At 44.8% G+C, this 8582-nt stretch overlaps 1 pseudogene; it reads right to left on the bottom strand.

Moving 5' to 3' along the window:
* Positions 1–246: 246 nt before the first annotated feature.
* LOC120648892 lies at positions 247–1459 on the bottom strand (annotated as a pseudogene).
* Between the last annotated feature and the right edge of the window lie 7123 nt (positions 1460–8582).

Below are 8582 nucleotides of genomic sequence, written 5' to 3'. Positions count from 1 at the left end.
TTTAGGTTGCAAGTTTTTGGGGTAAGTAGAGAGTATCAAAGATAAACCTTAGTCATAACTAGCATGCTTAGGACGTGTTAGGTTTATCTTATGCAAGTAGATTGAGCCCTAGGTTAAAAAGCGATTAGCGACCCTATTCACCCCCTCCCCCTCTAGGGTCGGACACCCCGGTGATCCTTACACATGTCCATAGTCCTCCAAGCAAATCTGTGAAGAAATGAGAATGGGTTAGTTAAGTTGGCAAAACTATACAGGAGGTTAAATTAACAAAATCTCAATGCTTCAGTTTCAAAAACAAAATCTTAATGTATCTTGAACATGAAGGCAGTTTATATGTATATAAAAAATCACAATGCTACCTAATTAGTTCGATTCCCAAACTTTTGCCAAATGTGATCAATCAAATCAGATTGTAGTTGCCTATGAGCTTCACGATCACGAATCTCGGTATCCTTCTGTAGAACATCCTCCATCACCGGATCATGTCCATGAGTAATTGTAGCGGCCTGAATAGTAGATGTGGTTGCTTCTTCGTTCAAGTCAAATGAATCGTTCTCTATATCCTTCTCATCCTCGATTATCATGTTGTGAATAATTATACAAGCTAACATGATATTCTGAAGATCCCCTTAGTCATATAGACGTGCCGGATTACGTAAAATGCGAAAACGAGCTTGTAAAATCCCAAATGCACATGATTACGTAAAATGCGAAAACGAGCTTGTAAAATCCCAAATGCACATTCAACATCTTTTCTTGCCCCCTCTTGATGTTCTGAAAACAGCTTGTGCTCAGCTGATTGTGGTGCACGTATGGACTTGACAAAAACAGCCCACTCTGGGTATATTCCATCTGCAAGATAATAAGGTTTGCTATATTGCCTTCCATTCACAAAGTACTGCACCTGGGGAGCTTCTCCTCTTAACTGATCGACGAACAAAGTAGATTGATTTAGCACATTGATGTCATTGTTGGACCCCGCCACTCCAAAGAAACCATGCCATATCCATCTGTCATGTGAAGCAACAGCCTCTAGAATGATGGTTGGCACACCATGATCACCACGAGTATATTGTCCCTTCCATGCATAGGGACATTTTTCCCAGTGCCAATGCATACAGTCAATGCTCCCTATCATGCCTGGAAAACCACGACGCTCACCGATATCCAACAATCGTTGTACATCTTGTACTGTTGGGCGTCTCAAGTACTCTTCACCATATACTTCAATGATACCCTGAACAAACTTCTTCAAGCATTCCACAATAGTACTTTCTGCCATCTTCAAATGCTCATCATACTGTTCTGCAGGACCGCCAAATGCTAACTGACGCATTACTACAATACACTTATGAATTGGTGTGAACCCGGGACGATTCAGAGCATCCAACCTTAAGGTGAAATACTCAGACCACCCACTCAAGGCCTCAACAATCTTCAGAAAGAGGGGTTTCCTCATCCTATATCTTCTACGGAAATCTTTCTCATCATAGACTGGATTAGGAATGAAGTAGTCATCTAGTAGTTCCTGTTGGGCTTGTTCACGAGGCCTATCCACATATCGCCTAGGACCACGTCGAGTTCTTCCACCATGTATGTCATCAACAACAGACTGCATTTCAGATACTAGATGATCACCAAACTCATCTAGAATTTCTTGCTCTTGAAGATAGTCATCCATGGAGTACAGATCAGCAGGATCGATGCTGCCATCTCCATCCATGGCAACAAAGGATCTCGGCAGAATTGTGGATAGTAGAGGATAGTAGAAAGGGGCGCAGCAAAGGGATAGCAGCCGTGGCTGTGCTATATATAGTCACAGTTGTCGTGGCTGTTTGTATTCAGATTTCCATTCAGACTTATTGTGGCTGTTTGCATTCATACTTGTGGCTTTAGTATTCAGACTTATTGTGGCTGTATGTATTCACACTAGTATTAAAATAGCACTAGTCACAAGTCCTAGGAATTAAAATAGCACTAAAATAGCACTGATCATAGCATTAAAATTACAGCAGCACTGAGAATTCAAATATCACTATGTCACAAGAATTAAAATACCTTATAGAAATTGCTTCCATGGTCGCATTTCTTTGCACATACTTGCTACTGCATAAATTCCAGGAAATTATAGATTGTCAGTTAACAGTTCCAAGCAACTAAATGAGTAATTGAAAAAAAGTTGGCAGTGACATACCTTGGGAAATAAAGTAAGTCTCAAGCTCTCTAGTGCCAAGTTTCTTTCAGCCAAAGCATCTGCCCTGAGCTGACCAGTAGGCACAAGCAGGAGCTGTGTGTAAGTTTCTAGCATTTTGCACTTAGTTTGTTCATGGGCTGCTTCATGATTAATCCTAGCTGCTTCAATTTTTTTATAAGACAAACTTTTTTGAACTTCAGCCATCTTCTCTCTATCTTCCCTATTCTTGGTGCTTGTTTCAATGAACTTCAAATTTTTCACTAAAATCAGCCAAAGCATCAGATGACTTCCTTTTGCCCTTGAGTTCTTTTTTTTGCGTTCTTATGCCCCATAGGTCGCTTTTCCCCATCTAATGCCAAATTTACCACTTGAGCTGGATTATCCTTTGCACTCTTTTCATTTTCCTTCTTCAACCTTGCTAGATATGCAGACCACTTCTGCTCACCACGTACTACCTTCCACATATGCAGCAGGTGGAAGGCCTTATTATTATTTCGGCTAGACCACATCTCTAATGCCTTGTCAATCAATTGGTCATCACTCATCCCACTTTGCCACCTTGTCATCATATGGTTAGAACTACCAATCGTATGTCTTCAGGGACGGACCAATTCAAACGTTTGTCAGTTCTAGAATCATCAGGGATGTTGTTTGTTTCATTTTCTTCTGCATCTAAATCATCCACCATATGATCACTTTGTTGTGCTGGAGAGGGAGTTCCTGTAGCACTCATGTATTGCGGCGAAACTGGAGATCGACTCATTCCAGCACCAACGAAGTGTAAATTTTCAGTTGCATTAGGATGGTTAGCAAATGGGTTTGACTCCAGCATATTTGAGAACCCTCCTGGTGGGTATAACCTGCAACCATATGAATTTCCAAGATCTAATCAATTATTTGTTCACTAAAATTGCTTAGACAAAAAAAACTTTTAGATTCTTAACTCAGAGCTGAGATAACTATCCGAAAACAAAAGCTATGCATCTTTCCATTGAAGTCGCAACAGACAGTGAATTGTAGTAAAGGTATTTGCAACCAGTTGTTCTTTTAAATTGTACTAACTTTTAGCAAAGGTGACAGATATCTGAAGGTCTTGAAATCAATTACAAACAGCAAGCTAGCTTTCCACAAACAACCAATATAATTAGACTGAACAGATGCGTTACCCCAATACAGGATGTGGTACCCCAATCATTTTTATTGGCAAAACACAACATTTTCCCCCCCAGCCAATTACCTTAACTGAACAGCTGCGTTAATCAAACTGATACAACAAACTATCGTTGCAAATCTAATTAGACTTAGCTAAACAATTTATAACCTACAGATGTACTTCTTTGAAGACTTACCCTTCTGTAGGAGATGACGTTGGCCACCATCCACCGATAGGAGAACCACCAACTCGACGAATACCAGCATCGGCTTGAGGAACACCGATGGCTCCAGCTTGAGAACAGGTTCCAGCAGCTCCGGCGACCGAACCACAGGTCCCAGCGGCACGGACAGATGGAGGATGGGTTCTAGGGCCGCCTTTGTCTCGCCGTCCATCAGTCTTTGTTAATGGATTCATATCTGAGATTTGGGGATCTTTTTGGTCAGAGTGGATGGGAGGAGAAGATGGGAGCGAAGGGAGAACGGGAGATGGGCAACAGAGGAAGGGAGATTTATTTACCTGCCCTGGAGGGGGGCGGACCTCAAATTTTTTGCGGCGACGATCCCTGGCGCGCGCTAGAGATGAGCGCGCGCGGGAGCAGGATGAGCGCGGGAGCAGATGGAGCGCGGGAGCAGGAGGTGCGCGGGAGAGGGAACGCGCGGGGCGGAGGCGGGAGCTGGCGCGGAAGCGGAAGGGGAGCGGCGGCGGAGTACGAGATCCATGGACTCGATGCGGTCCTCCCCATCGCGAGTCTTCCGGAGTCTTGCAGCATCGGGGCGAGGCAGACTCGGCGTCCTATTTAGACGCCGTTTCCTCCCTCCTCAATAAATCTGCTGCCACGTCATCAAAATGCCTACGTGGCAGTGCAATTAATAGATTTAGACTCTACCGTAGAGTCTGCGTTGGGACTGCCCTAATAGTTTAGCTTTCCACCATTAATATATAGCTCACTTATCTATCTCATAAAATTTATTGATCTTTCTATCAAAACTGGTTGTAAGCTTATAGCTCACTTCTTCTCTTTTTTTTCTCTTCTTTCTCTTCCATCTCAACATTTAACATGCTTACATACTACTATAATACATAATACTTAATACTTGCTCTGACAGCGCGGCAAGCCTCTGCCCTCCGCGCGCAGCCACCTGGCGAGGACGCCGCCGGCGTGCATGCAAGCCGCACACATGGGGGCGCCGTTCTGTGGTGCGTCCATTTTAATATTGGTCATTGTCATGTCCGATGCAGGCAAGCTTTTCCCAGTGACCAGACGTTCTGTTATATGAATGCTATGTTCAGAGTTTGGTTATGCAAAGCGTATGTGTTCTAGTAATGATCATGTGCCATACTGCTAGCATTTTGTTCAGTCATTCGGATGCACTTCAAATTCTCCAAAAAGAGAACTGAAGCTGAATCAAACTGCTTGCATTAGCGAATGCTACCTTGTACAGAAAATACCTTACGGAATCTCGCCAAAAAAAAAGTTTCTTCTTCTGAAAGATATTTCAATCCCAATACATTACAAATAATTGTCAGGAGACCTTGCTGCTATTCTATGGATGGAGCATTCAAATATGGGTACCGCAAATCGTTGTCCACTGGAAATAGAGAGATAAATTAGCATTTGGTAAACATCGACACATAGTAGCTTCTGAACCATCTGCACTCAAGTACTAAGCAGAAAGCACCGGGAAGCAGGGGAAAAATGGAGAAACCCTGAGCTGAGCTGAACGTGAATATTAGTTCATTCACAGTTCCTTAAGGCCAACAGTTTTTATCTATTTAACGAAATCACTTATCACCATTTAATTACCAGCAGCTTCAAATGAAAAAATAGCATTGACATTGATCTGGCGATAGTTTGGCTCATGATGAAGCAAGTAATTCAACATCTCACCTAATAATAACAAAGTTAAGACTGAGTTTAAAAGTAAAAGTAGCATGAGAGCATATTGAAGGACCGAGAATGCGACCAGAGAGGGGGGGGGGGGGGGGTGAATGGGAGCAAATTAAAACTCAAAAATTCTCACGGAAGCACAGTATATATCACCGGTTGATCCGACGAGGATACATTTGTTAACGTCGGTTCAACTGGTGAGACAGAGCTGGCAGCACAGAAGAACAACACAGTACGTATCACCAGCTGATCCGACGCGACTAATCTTGTCCATGTCGGTTCAACCGGTGAGACTAAACAGTCAGCACAAGAAAAGCAACGCACTGGTTAAACTGACAAAATCCAACCCAAACGCCGGTGCAGTTGTTCAGAGAGACCTAAAAACGACTCAACGAACACCGGTTAAACCGACAAAATCAAACCCTATCGCCGGTGCAGTTGTCCAGAGAGACCCCAAAACGAGACAAGAAGCACTGGTTGATCCGACGATCAAAAGACAGAAGCTCAATGCACCGGTGTATGCAAAAACATTAGCACCGGTTGATCCGACGCAGTGAAAAGCGAAGATTCAAGAAATCAACCAGTGCACACGCAAGAAACCCTGTCACGCTGAGAAAACCCTGATCACCGGTTGATCATTGGCGAACGCCGGTTCAACCGGTGATAAGGAAAAATTCTGCCCGAGAAAAACTACTCGATTTTCGGTTTGAGAAATCGATGATCGGATGATCAAACGAGGACCGAAACCCACCAAATTTTACAGGCACGATCACAAAGACCTTGTGAACATGTCCACCGAAGGAATTGAAGAATCACTCCATGAGAAAGGAGGAATCGAAGAAATACCAAGCAAGAATGGGGTTTTCTCAAGAACGCGAAAATCTCTAATTGAAGGGGCTCGTGATTCCAGAGATTTTAGCACTAGGCTAGATGGATTAGAAGCACCCCAAGGAGTCACAAAATCATCTAGAAACCGCCCTCAATCTCATGAACAAAGAACAAAACGTGGAGAACCAAAACTCATCTCATGGAGGCCACAAAGTATGAAATTGATGCAAATTCAAAAACCCGGAGGGCACAAGGAGGTTAGGGCCTCCTTTCCCGATCAATTTCAATACAAAGTCTCAAAAATCCATTCACCAAAATCCTACTCTAAGAAGAGGAAGGGGGAGGAAGAGACAGACAGGAAGAACGCCAGGGGAGAGAGCGCTCCACGCCTGGGCAACAGAAAAGTGAGGGAGAGAGAGAGGGGGGTGATTTACCTCCTTAAATATCTCCCACTAACTCTAACGCGAAAAGACTAAACTACCCTTAGAGCTGAAAATAAACTAGAAGGCCCGTAGGGGCAAAACCGGAAAAGATACATTGAAGACCATCCAACGGCCGCGACGACTTGGAGATATTTGTTTCGACCCGACGCAATTACTCTGATGTCGCCACTCGTCCTTCTGGAATCTTCAGAGGGGCAGTTTTTGGAAAACTGCCGAAACCAAGTCGGGGCGGTTTTGAGAAAACCGCCAAAACTCCACGCGCGGGAAGATTCCCGCCTCCATGCCGTGGCCCTAGACACCGTTCCCGCCTCGGTCTTTTGAAGGCCCTAGACGCCGCCCGACGCCCGTCACCTCCTCGCCCCGAGCGAGGCTCTAGACGCCGTCGACGCCCGTTTCTCCACCAGCACCGAGACCGACGCCCGTGCCTCCACGACTTGGCGTCTTCAACTGCCGTCCGTCAGTTTGGTTTTGTGGCGCAAACCAAGAAACCTGCCATCCATCGGTGCTTGCGCCCTTGATCCAAGAGTGGACGCCACAGCTGCCGCCCGGCCCGAGCTCCGGTCCCGGCTGTCCTTCACCGCCGTCTACCGTACGGTCCATCGGCCACAGCACCTCCACGGCAGCTCTCCGTCGACATTCGACGCTCGTGTACCTGCAACCAAAGACCAAACACACGATTATACCGTACGGTTGATAATTCACTCATCACAATTAGGAGAAGGTACTCAACATTGCTCACATATCAAGATGAGCAAGTTCCAAGTTTGCTACGGCGAGAGGCTCACCAAGCGACGCGCACTGGGTGATGACGGCCACTTCCTCCCGGCTCCCGCGAGACATCGGCGGGTGCCGCCAGATCCCCCACCGCCCGGATCGGCAGCGCCACCTCGTCCGTCACCGCGAGCGCCGCCACCATGGGTATGGGCCACGGGGTCTGACAAAGGCACCTGCAGCCGAGAACCTAGAGCAGAGTCGATGAACACGGATTCACTCAGACAGAGCGGTGGACCCGGGCCCGGGCGGCGGACGGGGCGACGAGGCCGGCGGAGAGGAGAGGCGGCGTTGCGTGAGTCACGGCGGAGCTCATACCTCGGTACCGTGAGTCACGGCGCTGACCATCAAGGTCCAAAGACAGCAGATCGTTTCTACAAGGCGGACCTACAGGTAACTCTAATTCATTTTTTTATTTAATTATACCATTATGGTATAGATTAAGAAATGAATTACTGTAACCAATGGAGTTTGGCAGCAAAATTTATTAGCAGCATTCACGACTTCAAATGATTTTTCTACAAGGCAAAATTTACTACTGGACATCACATCAAAAAGTATCTTTAACTTCGCTAGAAGATATTATAAAACTACATCTTTTTACTAGGAGATAGCATCTATTATTCTATTCACTAGAACATAACACGCACTTCGCATGCTCTATCATCAGTTTGCTTCATTCAAAAATAAAATAGATTGTGCACCGTTATAGCATGGTACGAAAATAACACCATCTTATAGCATGTCCGAAAATGACAGCTTATTCTTGCCTTGAGACGCACTTTGCCAAACTTTTCCGTAGTTTAATTTAGTCTCACTACAACAATCGTATTGTGCCAAAAGGAAATTGTGCAACAAGGTACAAAGCACGATAGAAAGAAATGTGCAGTTGCACATGAACTGATTCTAATGCGAAAGCATCAAGAAATGTACATATATTGATATACCACGTAGGCATTAGTACAATATCTGCTAGATACTAATATTCGCATTGTGTTATTTTCGAGGAGCAGAAAGTTTATTTTCCTAGATAATTCTCTCAAAGGACCCATGGAGTGTTGAAATTTGGGCTTGGCCCACTATGAATTTCAGAATTTTCAAATAAATCTCAAAGGCCCATATGTGTGTGCATGAAAGAGCTAGTGGTGCAAGCCTTTAGTCCCCACCTTGCTTGTGAAAGGTGAGAATAGCTACTTAAATAGTGAAGCTATCCTTGCCTCTCCAGGCCGGGCCGATGAGCGCGATGTCCAATAAATTTACGAGATATGGAAGGTCTAATCAGTTTCCTAATCTATTTACGAA

The sequence above is a fragment of the Panicum virgatum genome, chromosome 9K (genome assembly GCF_016808335.1).
Source record: "Panicum virgatum strain AP13 chromosome 9K, P.virgatum_v5, whole genome shotgun sequence".
Classification (NCBI taxonomy): Eukaryota; Viridiplantae; Streptophyta; class Magnoliopsida; order Poales; family Poaceae; genus Panicum; species Panicum virgatum.
This window is presented reverse-complemented; position numbering and strand designations above follow the sequence as displayed.